At 38.9% G+C, this 16253-nt stretch overlaps 1 protein-coding gene and 1 long non-coding RNA gene across 2 annotated transcripts in view; both read right to left on the bottom strand.

Moving 5' to 3' along the window:
* Positions 1–9125: 9125 nt before the first annotated feature.
* On the bottom strand, positions 9126–12982 carry LOC111821716 (uncharacterized). The gene is made up of 3 exons (XR_002825064.1): positions 12901–12982; positions 12028–12175; positions 9126–9206 (listed from the first exon to the last, which is right to left on the bottom strand). It is a non-coding gene; the product is annotated as an uncharacterized LOC111821716 (long non-coding RNA).
* A 314-nt stretch (positions 12983–13296) lies between these two features.
* The window catches only part of APOO (apolipoprotein O), a 57972-nt gene continuing 55015 nt past the window's right edge, over positions 13297–16253 (bottom strand). Inside the window, exon 9 of the mRNA XM_004382855.1 lies at positions 13297–13542. The gene's annotated coding sequence lies outside the window, so the exon portion shown is untranslated. The remainder of the gene's footprint in view (positions 13543–16253) is intronic.

A 16253-nucleotide genomic window follows, 5' to 3' on the forward strand; every position in this document is an offset into this window, starting at 1 on the left:
CAGTCAGTGGTGGTAGCCGGGCACCATCTAGCTGTACTGGACTCAGTCTGGTGGAGGCCTTGGTAGCTGTGGTCCATTAGTCCTTCGGACTAATCTTTTCCTACAAGGTATCTGTAAAGCTTCTTCCAGGGCTATATTTCTGGTAGGGTCCTATATTTTCTTGGTGATGTTCATAAATAATAGATTATACAGGAATAGTTTTTAAAGAAAAAATACTTACATACACACTCACGCACATATACACATAAACAACACTACTGAGAATATATTGTACAAGTTGTTTGGATTTCAACTCTATGGTTCACGCAGAGAGTACATAAGGAGCTGTATTAGCTTTGCTACATATCAGGCTAATCTTACCGGTGAAGAGGGAGAATAATACAGGCTTGGTCCTCCAAGACTGCTCACAGTCTAGCCGGGAAGCAGACACAGGTAGCTTTAATATAAGAAACACCATCAGAACAGAGGAGAAGCAGAAGAATTCTCCATAGGAGGCATCAGAATGTATTCACAAAGGCTGACCTTTGACTAGACCTTTACAATGAAGAAGGGGCATCTGGACTGGTGACCTCAATGGCATGGCCAAAACTCACAGTGGAGGGCAGGTTTTCATGTTACATGGCTGCAAAACAAATTACCCCAAAACTTGGGAGGCAGAAAAGCAACCATTTTAATGCTCATGGATTCTGTGAATCCTCAATTCCGTCATGGCACAGCAGGGACAGGCTGTCACTGTTCCACAAGTGTCGCTGGAAGACACGAAGGCTGGGGTTGTCAGCTAGAATATCTACACGTGGCCTCTCCATGTGACCCGGGTCTCCTCACAGCATGGTGGCAAGGTTCTGAGGGTAAACATAGCAAGAGAGACAACCAGGTGGAAGCCACGTTGCCTTTTATGACCTAACCGCAGAAGTCACGCAGCATCACTTCTGCCCCATCCAATTTATTAAAAGGAAGTCATTAAGGTTGGCCCATATTCAAAGAACAGGGAATTAGAATCTACTTTTTGGTGGGAGTGATAGCAAGGTTCTAAAAGAACACATGGACTCAGAAATATCACCATGGCCATTTTTGGAAAATCCAATCTGCCACAGCAGGTTTGGTGGTATGTGCCTGAGGCTGGAACCACCTTGGCATGGAACTCCCTTTGGACAGCAGCTGAGTCCATGAGTATAAATAAGCTATATGAGTATAAAGAGCGGCAACCTTGGGACATCATTCCAGCACTTGCAGTGACTAATTTTTAGTAGCGACTAGGTGGTAATGATGGCTATCTTTCATTTAGGATGACCTATTCAGATTTAGTAAACTCCTGGGGTTCCTGAATACAATTTGGTAGGGGGCTTCAAAAGAGAGAGCAATACTGGACTCTCTGCTAATTTGGGAATCTGGGTGCTTGAGCAATTAATCTGATTATAAGGAAGTGACCTCACTTGTACCTCTAAACTGGTGAATAGGTTATACCAGTTACAATTTTAATCTGCTAATTTGTGTGCCTGTCTGTCCCCTACACAAGATTAGAAGCTCTTTTGAGGGCAGAACCCATTTTAGCTTGCCTCTTGCAAAGTATTTAACATGGTAAAAAACAAGCAGATTGATTATTCCTTGGAAAAAGCTTGGGCTTTGGAATCAGACAATCCTTGATTTAAATCTCATCTCTGCCCACTTCCTAGTTGGGTGGCCTTGGATACATTACTTTAGTGTCCCCATCCCAGAATTATGACATTGATTAAATGAGATTATTTTGTCCTTCACCTAGTTGGTGCTCAATAAATGCTAGTTCGTTTTCCACTCAAAAATATTGAATGGCCAGACACATACTCTCCCTACCCCTTCTTTCCCCATTAAACCTTACTTCCCATGAGTTCTTCCTCTCCTCCATTTCTCCAGTTGGATTTTGAATACAGACTTGGTATTGGAACAATTCCAGAGACTTCCTCTGGCCCCTGCAGACTGGCTTCCCCCAGGGGACCCCAGGTGAGTTTCACTCCTACCACATTCCCCACTATCAACTGCAGGAAGGAGAAAGAGCTGGGGGAGGCAGCAAGAGTCAGAGGCCTCAGGACTAAGGCAGAAAAGAGGAGCTGGCAAACCCTGGGGAGCAGGGAGGATGCCCAGTTGTTAAAGCAATTTAAATCCTTTTCATTCACTGATGGAACAAATATTCATTGCATCTCACTATGTCCCAAGCTCTATGTGAGGACCTGGGGATACAGCAGAGAGGAGGACAGGGTCTCCAATCTTGCAGACTTTTGGAATTTATATTAGTCATTAGTGTATTGTGTGTGTAGGAGGGGGTGGAAGGAGATGGTGTAGATAAAAGATAGACACAGAAATAAAACATGATATAGTGATAGTACTATAAGGAAAATATAAGTACCTTATGCTGGTCAGAACTCACCTAGCCAAAGGTCTATTTAGGTCAAGACCTGGATGATAAGGAGCTAGCCCTGCACTACTGACATTCTGGGCTGAATAATTCTTTCTTGTTATGTGCTGGGGGTCCTGTGCACTGAAGATGTTCAGCAGCATCTCTGGCTTCTATCCACAAGATGCCATTAGCACTACCTCCCTAAATTGTGACTACCAAAAATGTCTCCAGACACTGCCAAACGTCCAGGGTAGGGGGGCAGAATCGCCTGGTTGAGAACCACTGGGTAAGGCAACAGCATTCCCAACAGAAGGAACAGCAAATGCAAGCAAAGTTCCTCAGGTGGGGCAGGCCCTCAGTTTATCTGGCCCCACCAGTTTCAATTGCTCCTCCCTCTGGGTGAATTTGTCAACGGTGACAAACTGGCAACTGATGCTCTGAGAGGAAAGGACTAAAACAGGAAGTGGGAATGGCCAAGGGGGTAGAGTACGTCAGCCTGTGGGCTGTTCTTCCCCCACTCAGTCTAAAACTGGGATCAGACAGTCCCAGAATACACAGTCAGGCACATACCATGGTTCTGGGCTCTGTGTTGCTGCCCTGAAGAGGACTCTTTGCTGCCCACCAAACTCGGAGGAGGACTAGGCAACCTCTTCTTTATCACCTCCATCAAGACCAGATTTTTAGTTGCTTTCAGCAACTCTCCTAGTTGATTGGAGAAAATAAATCCAAACAACTCTACCCCAAATTTTTATCCTCTCTAAATACCTAAATATCTTTGGCTTCCTAGAAACAGGTTAATGGAACTATTTAGCCATAAAGAGATAATTGAGCCAATACCACTTGAATTCCCTAAGTATATTTTAATTATACCTTAGAATTTCCCTTACTCTAACTTTAGAGACTATATACAATACTGTATGGTACAGAACTGGGTCTCAGTACAGAGGTCAGATCCAGTGGTGCTGCTCAGGCAATGCAGGACACAGTCATTTTTACCAAAACATCTTTGCTGAGATTTAATTCACATACCATACGATCCACCGATTTAAAGTGTACGATTCAATGGCCTTTTTATGTTCACAGAGTTGTGTAACCATCATCATAATCTAATTTTAGATCATTTCTGTCCCTCCTCCCTAAAAAAAACTCCATTAGCAGCTACTCCCCATCCCCCGCTGTGATGGTGGTTAGTTTTGTGTGCCAATTTGACTATGCTACAGTCCAGTGTTATTCAATCAAACACTAATCTACATGCTGCTCTGAAGGTTATTTTGTAGATGTGATTAAACTTCATAATCAGTTGATTTTAAGTAAAGGAGATTATCCTAGATAGATTAATCTGAGTGGGCCTGATTCAATCAGTTACAATACCTTATGAGCAGAACTGAGGCTTCACAGAAGAAATTCCACTGGTGAACTGCAGCTTCAGCTTGTGCCAGAGAATTCCAGCCTGCCCTTCCTGATGGACTTTAGACTTGCCTAGACAGCCTCCACAATTGCTTAAGCCAATTCCTTGCAATAAACGTCTTAATATATATCTCCTACTGATTCTGTTTCTCTAGTTGAACTCTGACTGATACACTTCCTTCTCTCCAGAGTTCTAACCAACCACTGATCTACTTTCTGTCTCCATGGATTCTGGACATTTTATATAAATGGAATCAGACAACACGTGGCCTTTTGTGTCTGGCTTCTTTAACTCAGCATGTATTCAAGGGTCAATGATGTGGTAGCATGTATCAGTACTTCATTACTTTTTATTGCCAAATAATATTCCATTGTATGGATATACCATATTTTTTTTATCCATTTATCAGTTGATGGATATTTGGTTGTTTCTACTATTTGGCTATTATGAATAATGCAGCTATGAATATTTGTGTACAGGTTTTTGTGTGGACATATGTTTTCAATTCTCTCGGATATATATGCCTAGGAGTGGAATTGCTGGGTCATATGCTTAACATTTTGCTTAACTCTATACTTAACATTTTGAGGAACTTCCAGACTGCTTTCTCCATATCCTGGTCAACACTCGTTATTGTATTATTTATTTTAGCCAACCTAGTGGGTGTGAAATGCCATCTCATTGTGGTTTTCATTTGCATCCATGGCAACTAACAACGACAACAATGATTAATAACGTTGAACATCTTTTCTTGTGATTATTGGCCATTTGTACATCTTCTTTGGAAAAATGTCTGTTCAAATCCTTTGCCCATTTTTTGAGTTCTCTGTCTTTTTATTGTTGAGTTGTAAAAGTTCTTTATATATATATTTTGGATACAAGTCTCTTATCAGATATATGATTAGCAAATATTTTCTCCCATTCTGTGAGTTGTCTTTTTACTTTGTTGTTGAGAATATACACAGTAGAACATATACTGAAGAGGACTTCCTGCTGCCCACCAAACTCAGAAGAGGACCAGGCAACCACTTCTCTATCACCTCCATCAAGATCAGATTTTCAGTTGCTTTCAGTAGCTCTCTTAGTTGATTGGGGAAAATAAATCCAAACAACTCTACCTCAAATTTTCATCATCTCTACATATCTAAATTTCTACATGATATCTTTTTACTTTCTTGATAGTACTGTTTACAGCACAGAAGTTTTAAATTTTTATGTAGTCCAATTTATATATTTTTTCTTTTGTCATTTGTGTTTTTGATGTTGCAACTAAGAAACTACTGTCTAACCCAAGGTCACAAAGATTTACTCCTATGCTTTCTTCTGAAAGTTTTGTAGTTTCAGCCCTTACACTTAGGTCTATGATCCCACACAGTCTTCTAAGAGTCTTATCTATTTGGTAGTGCTTTCCCAGGGAAATATTTATGGCACCATCAAAAAAACAAACTAACTATTGTGTTTAATACAAAATATGCAATCTGTACTCTTAGCATTCTGATCTAGGCTGAGAACAATATTTGAAATGAGCCAGTGCTCTCTTTGTAGGACAAATAAATGCTTTCATAAGGATGTTACTTTTGAATGGAGTGTAGTTTGTGGCCTATTTACTTATGAACCAGTTCAAACAACTTGCTTCCATAGTGTGAGGGAAGGAAGGAAGACTACTGTGAAAATCAGGAAAAAAAATCCAATCACTACTTCTATCTAAACAAGGGAGCTTAGAGTTTTCTGTGGCTTTCAAAAACTACTTTCTCTTTGATTGAGGAAGATGAATAAAAATTGTTTTTTTAATGTCTGTAACCTTGAAATATTTAATGTAAATATAATAGTCCTTTTATTTATATTTTTCCTCTAAAGCTAAGGGGAAGATGGCATAATGTAAATAAAACAAGTATCGTCTTAACATGCGGTTTTGGAGGTCCCCATGACCACCCACATGTTCGGTGATTCACTAAAAGGACTCAGGAGGTTCAGCATATAGCTGTATTCAAAGCTTAGGTTTCTTACAGTGAAAGGATATACAACAGGACCAGCAAGGAAAAAAGACACAGGCAGAGTCCAGAGAAATCCATGCACATGCTTCCTATGCTCTCTCCCACCCATCCCAGGAGGCAACATATTGAACATGTTCCTTTCTAAAGCAGCAAAAATGCAGCCACACAAGTACAACACTTCTACCCAGGGAAGACCGTTAAGAGATCCACACCAAGGTTTTTATTGGGGGCTGGTCACTGTAGGCATCCTCTGCCTAGCAACTACCAAAATTCCAGATGCCCAGAAGGAAAGGTTTTGGCCATAATCACATTGTTTGCATGATCTATGTAATCTGATACAGCAGGTTTGGTGCTCCAGCCTTATCAGCATAGGGAACCTTTTAGAAGCTGAGTTTTCTAAGGACCAACCCTGTAAGCAGGTCTTTCTGAAGGCAGCTGTCTCAGGTCTGCTGTGTCAAGTACTTTGTGTACACAGAGGCCATGCCACTCACTTAAGTTCTAATTTTCAGTTTACTTAAGCAAACACTCAAATTAAGTATATATTAATATTCTGAATTTATAATAATTTCAGTGAGTTGAAGTTTATCTTTCCTATGAATAAAAAATGTCATGTTTTCTATACTAAATATTGTATGGCAGCATGCATAAGCTACTTAAGAGATATTTAAAGGACAGTGGCATACCATATTCTGCAAACTGATATTAATTCTAAATTAAACATATTAATTACAGCAGGGCCTGCAGGATCTCAACAAATACTACTCTTAGCCAGATGTTCAATTCCTATTCATACTTGAAAGAAATGAGACATTAAATGTTTTCTATATAAAATAACATTAATGAATAAGCTAGAGAAATACATCAAGGGTGCCCCGAAAGCCCAACCCTGGGCTAGCCCCATGGGACTTGCTGGGGACAGAGATGTTGCAAGGAAAAACCAGTGATCACACATGGAGAGCACAAGTCAGGTCCTAACTCAGTAAATCATCCATCCAAAGCCAATGTCCCTTGTTTGACCAGGCTTGTTTCCTTGGACGACTCTCCTTCCTTACCTAAAAACGTCAGTATACACAAAAAATGCCCATGGAAGCAGCTGTCAAGAAATCAAACAACATATTGCATTGGGCAAATCTGCTGCAAAAGATCTCTTTAAAAGTGTTGGAAAGCAAAGATGTCACTCTGAAGTCTAGGGTGCACCTGACCCAAGCCATGTGTTTTCAATCACCTCATATGCATGTGAAAGCTGGACAATGAATAAAGAAGCAAGGATGGCGAGACTTCATCTCATGTACTTTGGACATGTTATCAGGAGGGATCAGTCCCTGGAGAAGGACATCATGCTTGGTAAAGTAGAGGGTCAGTGAAAAAGAGGAAGACCCTCAATGAGATGGGTTGACACAATGCCTGCAACAATGGGCTCAAGCATAACAACGATTGCTGAGCATGGCACAGGACTGGGCAGTGTTTCATTGTGTTGTACACAGGGTTGCTATGAGTTGGAACTGACTCGATGGCACCTAACAACAACAACAACAACAACAACACAAAAAAAATGCAAAACCATTGTTCGTGTTTTAAACAAGTATCTTTGGATGCTTCTTTACACGAGACCCATATACAAAGCCACTATCTATCAGAGATATTTAATTTGTATATTATGACACTGCCTTGTAATTATTCTGATTGTTTCATGCACTTGTTCTGTCTTTGAATCTCAACTGTAAACTGTATTTCTCCTCCCTGCCCACTATAACAGAATATCTAGCTTAACAAATCTAAGAGGGAAGTCACAGAGATTCAAGGCTGTTAGAGAGCACCTACCCCAAGCTCCATAGTTTTTCACTCAGTTTTTAGACTTGAAAATCATGAACACAGGATGTACGCTCTGAAGTCAGTGGCAATCAAACAAATCAAACACCCACAGGTATCCTCCAAGGGCTCTGACTGAAAGAGAAGCTTAATGCAATTTCGAACTGGAAAGACTTCACTCCGCACACATTTTGCAATGTACAAGACAGCACATTGAGTTGGCACTGTGGGAACACTAAGGAGAAAAAAAAAAACTTGCCCTGGCCTCAGGGAGATTATAGTCTACTAGAGGAGATTAGGTGTCAACTAACAAGGGTACAACACACATAAAGCCATAAGAAATTCAGAAATTAATCTAGGCGTTCAGAGAGAAAAGGTTTTCATGTCTGGAAATTTAGTTCCTCAGAAAGTTAAGAGCAATGGTGAACTCGATAGGAGCATAAGTAAGTTTAAAAGGTTTCAAAAGTATACAAGCTTCTCCTAAATCTCATATCCTGTCTAGAAATGAGTAAGCACAGAAGGTGCCCAAGGCGAAAACAGCAATCACACAAAGAAATCTACTAGTAATAACTTAAGCATGTTTAAGCCAGCAGGACCACAAAGAGTCAGCCAGTAACAAAGTGAGGAGTAGAAAATTATGCCACGTTTACTTGATGCAATAGAGAGGAAGTACAGAAAGGAGACATACTTTCCTCCCCACCCTCACAAACAGGAGGCAAGCGTGGTGTATGAATATGAAGCAGGAAAGGTCTGGAAGCCCCACTGCACCTTCAAGGCTCTGAGCATCAGCAAAGTTACCAATACAATACACTAAGCGGTCTTTGCTTTTCCTCACAAAAGACTTGACTTCAATCGCTGGAAACACACCCTGAAACAGATCACAGTCTCCCTTTTAAGCAACGTTATAACTGGGGGTTGCATTCCTGATGAAGGATTCAGAAAACGAATCAGCAATATGACTGACAAAATGCCACAGACACAAAGACACACTATAAAACTTGCAGAAATGCAACCTATGCATTAATTACAGGAAGGGCCCCAGTGGACACAGGGAGCTAAAGCTCATAAGGTAAACATGAGAGTTTTAATATTAACTTCCTTGCTTTTCTTATAATTTGTTCTTTATTTGTACCTGTCTCAATGTTATAAAGCAACAGGGTTTAATGAGTCAAACAGTTCTGCCAAGTCTGTTACAAAAAGACAGGAGTCCCATTGTCTCCTCTCCCCATCCTTTCCTTGTGTGCTAAAGCCATCTTAAAAATCCCTTCCCCTTGTCCTCCTGAGGTTTCAAGAGAAAGTAATATCTGTAGTCTGACACCATCTTTACCTGGAGGCCATTTTCTTATAATTTAGAAGGGATAGGGAAAATAAATTAGATGGCTGATAGTTAAAAGCTGCCATTTTCCCTATAGTGAACAAAGCATTTAAAAAAACATTCCTTCGACCACACTCAAATTTGGGGTCGCTCCTAACAAAAATCCCAGTATTGCATCATCTAAGGACTCACCATGACTTCACTTCTGAATCTTGTACTTTCCTCCATCTTTGCCTTTTACTTTTTCTTCCACCTGTCCTCTACGCTCTCAACAAGGCAGCATGGAAGCGGGAGTCTTACATGGTGTACCTGAGAGAAGAAGACTGTTTACGGACTTACTATATGGATACTGAGGCTTAAGACTATTTTACAGTTGTGGGGATGCAGGGAGAAGAGTCACTATTCTTTTGCCTTCCAGAGTCACAGCTGAAGTCCAGCAACTAAATTCTACAGTTGACTAAGATAAAGGCCCCTAAATGTGAAATACAGGTGACAACTTATTCAGTATTGCTAAAGGAACAACATGTGAAGGAGTGAAATGCCTGCTTATGAAAACAAACTTTTTCTCCACCCAGAAATTTCCTTGGCTATCACTTCATACACATAAACACGCCTGAACTTTGGTCAGGTCGCGAGTTTGACCTAATTGTACCTTTACTGCTATGTGCTGGCTAATTATTGGCTTGAAACTTGAACATATCATAAGGGAAACAAAACATCAGAGTTACAGGGTGAAAACCAGAAACTCAAGGAAGTTTCTTTCCAGTCGTGGTGAACTAAGTCATTATTTCAAATGTTTACCTTTGAATTAAAATTGAGCCTTGAATGAGAGTTTAGCCTCACAAATACATTGCTGGTCCTCCTGACAGTGGTTTTTAAAATAGACTGGGTACACTGAACTAAAAAGTAAAAACATTTACACTCACGGTGTATCACTCAGCTCATACAACAAGCTTGAATACTTCTGGAAAACTGTTCTCTAAATATTAGGCCTTTCCCAAAAGATGAATGCAAAGTACATTCATTCAGATAGGACAATAAGGAGAACATAATCCCTGTCTTTTTTGGCTAAATTCAAGGAGTCTGAATTACCTCTTAACAGAAATAAAAATCAGTAATACTCACTAAAAAAACAAACAAACAAAAACAAAACTGTTGCCGTCAAGTTGATTCCGACTCATATTGACCCTATAGGACACAGTAAAACTGCCCCCACAGGATTTCCAAGGTCGCAATCTTTATGGAAGCAGACTGACACATCTTTCTTCTGTGGAGTGGCTGGTGGGATCGAACCACTGACCTTTCTTTCAGTTAGCAGCCCAGTGCTTAACCACTGCGTCACCAGGGCTCCTCAATACTCACTATACAGCCTCATTTTAATTGTCATTGATTTGCTATCTAACCTTGAGCAAGTCACATTTTTCCATCTTTATATGTGAACACAGGCATTTTGCCTACATTCTGAATTTTCTTTAGACCATCTGGATATAATGTGATTGATTCATGAGGGAAAGTGCTTTGCATTATATGGGCCACTACTAGGCCAGGATCCAGCATTGCATTCACGACAATAACTGCTGACCCAGTGGCCTGGGTATGTGCTATTCCACTGCCTGGGTAAGCAGTCCCTCAGCTGGCTCCGGGTTCTTCTATCTACTGGGAGTTATCAACTATGCCACAATTTGCTTTGATTTTGTCCCAAGGAGTGATAAAGGTGATATTATTGATGAAGACATTCTTTAGTGTTCCTGGTCTTTTTTTTTCATTGAAGTAATTACTTTTAAATCTTGATTTTTGACAAAGTAATCTTTCTTAAGAATCTAACTACTACATTATAGCAGAACAGATCACACCACATTTATCTTGCTCTGAATGGTGAATAATGATCCCTCCAAAGCCCTTTAAGTTTTTTAAAGTAGAGCTATGTTGATTAAGTTGCAAATAGCAAACTGGCTTGAAATTCATAGTTTTATTATAAAGAGAAAAGGTCATAAAGAAATGGAGTAAAATGTATAAAAGCAAGTAGAGAATACTACCCTGGGCAGAGAAAAACAGAATATAGATTTACTAAGATCAGGAATAAGCCAAGGGAGGAAGGATATAAAATAGCATTCTGAAAAGAAGAAAGAGCTAGAGAAGTGCAAGATTCTACAACATGCATGTTTTATATTCTCCCTACAGTTCAGGGCACATGGAAGGTATGCAAAAAGTGTTAAATATAAAAAGAAGGCAGCACTGAATACATACAACCATGAAAGGAAAAGATCTTTGGGCCACCACTCATAAATCAAAAATAGTTTAAGGGGCATTGAGTTCTTCTGGTTGGGAGGTGATTCCCCTGCTGTACTAAATACAGGTCACACTCTACCAGGATAGAAAGTATTGAAGTTGTCAAGGATTTCATTTTACTTGGATCCACAATCAACGCCCATGGAAACAGCAGTCAAGAAATTAAACGATGTATTGCATTGGGCAAATCTACTGCAAAAGAGCTCTTTAAAGTGTTAAAAAGCAAAGATGTCACTTCGAGGACTAAAGTACGCCTGACTCAAGCCATGGTATTTTCAATCACCTCATATGCATGTAAAAGCTGGACAGTGAATAAAGAAGACCAAAGAAGAATTGATGCCTTTGGATTATGGTCTTGGTGAAGAATATTGAATATACCATGGACTGCCAAAAGAATGAACAAATCTGTCTTGGAAGAAGTACAGCCAGAATGCTCCTTAGAAGCAAGCATGGCAAGACTTCGTCTCACATACTTTGGACACGTTATTAGGAGGGGTCACTTCCTGGAGAAAGACATAATGCTTGGTAGAGTGCCAGTGAAAAAGAGGAAGACCCTCCACGAGATGGACTGACACAGTGGCTGCAACAATGGGCTCAAGCATAACAACGATCATGAAGATGGCACAGGACTGGACAGTGTTTCGTTCTGTTGTACATAGGGTCGCTATGAGTCAGAACTGACTCAACGGCACCTGACAACACCACTATGAGGAGAGGACTCTGCGATGCCTACTTCCACCACCTCCATGAGGAGTTAAAAGGTTTTAAGGCAATGTTTCAGTATCGACTAAAAGGTTAAAAATGGAAAGTGATGCTTTACAGTTAGGAGGCACTCAAATACCTATTGATTAATGATGTCCAGAGCATGCTGAGGTGTAGGCCATTTCTTCTTAATCTTCTCTAAGATCAAGCAATCTCAAGACCAAGTAAACTCATAGAATCTCTACTTTCTGGAGGTGATGTTGGAAGACAAGCCAAATGGAAAAAACCTGAAATAATAATAGAGTATTGACAATGAAATGTTGTAATTTAGGCACTGCTTTGAAGTATTAGAATGACTTATACAATAACACAAAAGTATTTCAGCATGAAAGGAAATAAAACACTCTTGGGTGACGAGGAGGATTGTTCTAGGGACAAACTTGCTTCAACTCATTAATTCAGTAACAATGCCAGCACTATTTCTACCATTTTGACAATGTTAACTGTATTAACATTAATGTGTCCACATTCTATTTGTGTATTGCTATCTTACTGACTGCTATCAATTCTATAAGGTCAACAATTAGGAATTAAATTGAAGATACAAGAATACAAAGGAGATTTATAATTTCCAAATATGCTTAGAATTTGGAAATTCTGAACTCTTTTGCATACTGTTCCCTGCCATCCTTCCTGGTTGGCTGACAAGTTAAAAGAGGCTCCTGCTGTTCCCACCAGCACTGGGAATGCAGAGCTCAATGAGCTGTACGTTCAAGGGCCAAAAAGGAGGAGAATGCAAGGTGTATATACAGAGAACAAATGCACACAACCATATACCCATTCCTCCACTGGCAGAGGACATATACTACTTCATTATGAATCTCCCATTGGCATTTAAGTACCAGAAGATAAGAACAAACTAGGTGGGGAGGGCACACAATAAGGGATCACTGTCACTTTTTTTTTTTTTTGTATGCCTTCTAATCAGAGTCAGGCAAACTGTATTACTTACAAGTTTTGTTCCTTGCGCTGGTTATTGAAACATCATCTCTCAGCTCCAGAGCCACTCTTCTCTATTCTGTGTTGTGGGGCTTGGACTCTACAGATGGCCTTGCTCCTACAGACTGCCAGCTGACACTGCCCTAAGAAGAGTTATAGCTATTTTCTTACACACATACACACATACACACATACACACACACACACACACACACACACACACACACAAACCCCACATACACACACACATACCACACACACCCCACATACACACACACATACATGTATACACAGATAGTGACACCATGAACACAAACCATGCATATACACACACCACACACACGGACACAAGATATGCTTAAATGTTACTCAATAATATCAGAAAAGAAAGCAGAACAAGTTTTCTTTTAACTTGGAGTTTTAATTATGTACATAAATAGCAACATGAGAACAAGGAGTTCTAAGGCTTGTACATCATCTCTAGGTGAAAAGGTTCCAGATTAGTCCACTTATAATATGGCATCACCCATAATAAAGAAAGGTGTAGCTTTTCCTGAAGAAGAAAGCCAATCTACTACATTCGATACTGACTTCTCCACCATTTTTCTGGAGAAATACTGAATTACTGTATGGAGTTTCCAATGTTTTCCTATAACTAAAGGAAAGAAAAGAAAAAAATTAAACTGTGCCAGAAAAAAAACCTCTTTCACATTTTGAAAATTCTTTAAATAGAGAAACTATGTAAAATATTTACATTATCATAAGGATCATAATGAGCTAGAGAAAGCTGTGATTATTTCCATTTTACAGATGGGTAAACTAAAAATCAGAATGGTTTTGTGTTCCATCAATATTACATTCAGATTCTCAACCAGCTGTGTATCTGAGCATAATTAAGTAGACAGATGAATGAATAAATGAAAAACAAATGCCTAAATGGCATTAACATATACCACCTCCTTCACCCTCCAAAGAATAAACAACTACATTTCCATCCATCTGCTGGGAAGAGAGAATGATTATATCACTGTCAGTCTGATGTATACCTTTCCTCACATCACTCCCATCATTCTTTTCCGGAATGAAACACATATAAATACAAAGACACACCAAGGACAAACCAAATCTTCTTCAGATTACTTTTGTTCTAATATGTAATAAATATACCTAGCAATTAGAGGTTTATAAATTTTTTAGAGACCAGTGGCTATTTGCTTGATCTTTTAATATAAAACCAAAAATTCTTAAACATATAAACCACAAGCTTATTACCTTTTCTATCTCAGTTTCTTAATCTGTTCTAGACTTCTTAAGAATCTGGACTTCTTAAGAATTCAATAGATTTAACTGCATTTTTAAGAACTAAAAACTAGAAACAAGCTATATTAATAAGGATTAATTAGATCATGGTAGTCCATACTAGGAAATTACTAAGCAGCTAAAGAAGGAATGAAGTAGATCTATAAGTGTTGACAAGGAAAGATGTACACAATATACTAAGCAAAAAAAAAATAAGTTCACTCATTCATTCAACATATATTAACTAAACAAAGCACTATCTGTGAAATATTCTTGACAAACTGAACCTAAATCTGATTAAGCCTCAGATCCAACTATCACTTTATGGGAAATGCAGAGACGAGAGGAACCAAAAGTGAAACAGAATGACACTAAATGAATACACTCAGCTGCATGCAGAACGTGGGAAATTCTAAGGGACAAATAAGACAGGTTTTTCAACAAATAAATGGAAAGGAAAAAAGAGGGAGAGGGAACTGTTACAGTTTAAGAGAGATGTAAGAGACCAATTAGCCAAATGCAACAGGCAGATCTTGTTTGAATCCTGATTTAAACAAAGCACTATAAAAAGTTATTAATGAAACAATCAAGGAAATCTGAACACTGACTGGACACTAAATGACATGAAGGAATTACTGTTAATTTCTTTAGGTGTGATAATAAAATTGTGATTATGTGCCCTCATAGAGTTTTCACTGTACAGTACTTGCAGAACAATTATAAGGTATATGATCCCATTCTGTCCTAAGACCAAAAGCGTGTATGAATGCATAGAGAGAGAGAGAGAGGGAGAGGAAGAGAAGAGAAGGAAGGAGGGAAGGGGCGAAGGGAGAGAGAAAAAGAGAGAGAGAGACGGACCAACTGATAGACCGACAGACCAACCAACCAAACTATAAACATAAATTACCTCTGGGAAAGGAGTAGAGGGTAACACGAATTAAAAATTTTTTATTAACAAACATGCATCACTTTTATAATTAAAGAAAAGGTTTTTAAAAACAGTGAATTCATTTTTGTATGTATAGCAAGCTGAGCTCTGGTCCAGAATATTTTTGAAAAACAAAATGGGTATTTATGTAGTTTCACTTTATTCTCATTGTTCAATGTAGAGAAATATAATCATATTCAATGTAAAGTTTCCAGGGGACATGTGTGACTTTCTGTTGCTCACCCTGTAGTCTCCTTTCTCTGGTCCTACTCTCTAGAGATATTGATTCTAAGGTGGGGCCTAGGCCTCTGGATTTTAACAAGCCCCCTGGGTGATTCATTTGTATAATAAAATCTGAAAACTACTGACTTTGGGTTAGTATATGAAGGGCTGTAATGTGAAAGAGAAATTGGGTTTGTTTTTGTTTTCTCTGACTCCTAAAGCAGGATCGGGACCACTGCATAGGAGTTACAAGGAGACATAGCTTTGCTTGGTATTAAAAAACAAAACAAAACCCACTGCCAAGGTGTGAAGTGAGAGTTACGCTGGCTGTGGTGGTTAAGGTTATGTGTCAACTTGGCTGGGCCATGATTCTCAGTGGTTTGGCAGTTATGTAATGATGTAATTTGGCAGTTATATAATGATGTAATGTGGCGGTTATGTAATGATGTAGTCATTCTCCATTTTGTGATCTGATGTGGTCATCCTCCATTTTTACGTAACACCAATTTTCACATAACGACTTGGTCTTTGGAACCTAACCATTTCAATAAGTGAGGAGCAGGTATATAATTTTCTAATTACAAGGAAATCAAAAGTGCTATTATACAGTTTTTAATATATATGAGTACTCAATAAGTAAATATTGAACAAATGAAAATAAATGGTAAATTGTGTATAAGATCAGAAGAAATCTCACTGATTTTCTGACTTAATTTGATATCATCCTAAATTTCTCTAGTTTCAGGTTACTCAATCTTTAAAGAAGGAATAATTATACCTGAATTCCCTATGTCACTTAAGAGAATGTCTCTATATAATCTTGATCTCCTCTATACTAGTCACGCATTCAACAAACGTTTACTGAAAGACTATTTGATGAACAGAAGTGTGCTTACTAAATAAAGTGTTGTTTGAAA

The sequence above is a fragment of the Trichechus manatus genome, unplaced genomic scaffold (assembly GCF_000243295.1).
Source record: "Trichechus manatus latirostris isolate Lorelei unplaced genomic scaffold, TriManLat1.0 scaffold00100, whole genome shotgun sequence".
Taxonomy (NCBI): Eukaryota; Metazoa; Chordata; class Mammalia; order Sirenia; family Trichechidae; genus Trichechus; species Trichechus manatus.